At 55.1% G+C, this 948-nt stretch overlaps 1 non-coding gene across 1 annotated transcript; it reads left to right on the plus strand.

Annotated features, from left to right (window-relative positions):
- The first annotated feature begins 17 nt into the window (after positions 1-17).
- Positions 18-90, plus strand: TRNAR-UCG. Its single transcript has one exon. It is a non-coding gene; the product is annotated as a tRNA-Arg (tRNA).
- Positions 91-948: the final 858 nt, after the last annotated feature.

The following is a 948-nucleotide window of genomic DNA, read 5'->3' on the forward strand; positions in this document are numbered from 1 at the left end:
AAGAGTACCAACCAGGTGGCCGCGTGGCCTAATGGATAAGGCGTCTGACTTCGGATCAGAAGATTGCAGGTTCGAGTCCTGCCGCGGTCGTAGAATGGTGGTGGGTTGACTAACTTTTAGTTTATTCCCTTTCAGGAACGAAGTATTGAGACGATCTGAATGTAGTTGCCGCCGATTCTCACCGCAATTCAAAGATGTGTGGAACGCGAAGATCAGCGGAAGTAACCACTCCAACCCACCACGCCCACAAGTCCCTGCGAGATTGCCCGCCTACCTGTCTCAGCGGAGGCACATTTCTAAAATGTGCCGGGTCTCACACCCCGTCGCAGGTGGAGGAAAGTGGAGAGGGCGGGGCATCCTATACAGAAATCTCAATTTATACTCAGTTGATGGTTTCCAAGAGTTGGGGCTCGCAGCCGCAAGCGAGGCTCTCTCCCTCGCCCATGCCCCTGCCTCCCCGTCTCCTCGTCCTGAGCAATTCTGATGGGTAAAAACGTTGCCTTCCGTTGAACCTGAGAATGTGCTGGCAGATGCTAGCCTTCAGCCCACAGCGCGGCTGGACCTTGTCCCCCTCCCCGGCTGTTTCCGGTCTCCGCATCCGTCTTCTGTTGCTCCAGGTGCTTCAACAACTCTCAGCGCTCGGTGGTTGGTGAACTGTGGTAAAGTGCACGCAGAATAAGGTTTACTTGATTAACCACCGCTTGAGGGTTGGGGTCTGGAGGCCCAGCTGCACAGATGAAAGGGAGGCTCTGAGACGTTTAGGACCAACCGAGATCACATAGCTGATTAGGAATAAAATTCAGGTCAAGCTGAAAGTCGGCTGCCACCGTCCAGCGTGGATCCCAAGACACCGTGAACGGACTTGAGAAATTGACCTTGGCGTTTTTCAGCAGTGGGGTGCAGGGAAACAGTCCTCCGCCGGCCCTGCGGGCTGATGCCGACCCTCAC

Source organism: Mandrillus leucophaeus, unplaced genomic scaffold (genome assembly GCF_000951045.1).
Source record: "Mandrillus leucophaeus isolate KB7577 unplaced genomic scaffold, Mleu.le_1.0 Scaffold297, whole genome shotgun sequence".
NCBI classification, from domain to species: domain Eukaryota; kingdom Metazoa; phylum Chordata; class Mammalia; order Primates; family Cercopithecidae; genus Mandrillus; species Mandrillus leucophaeus.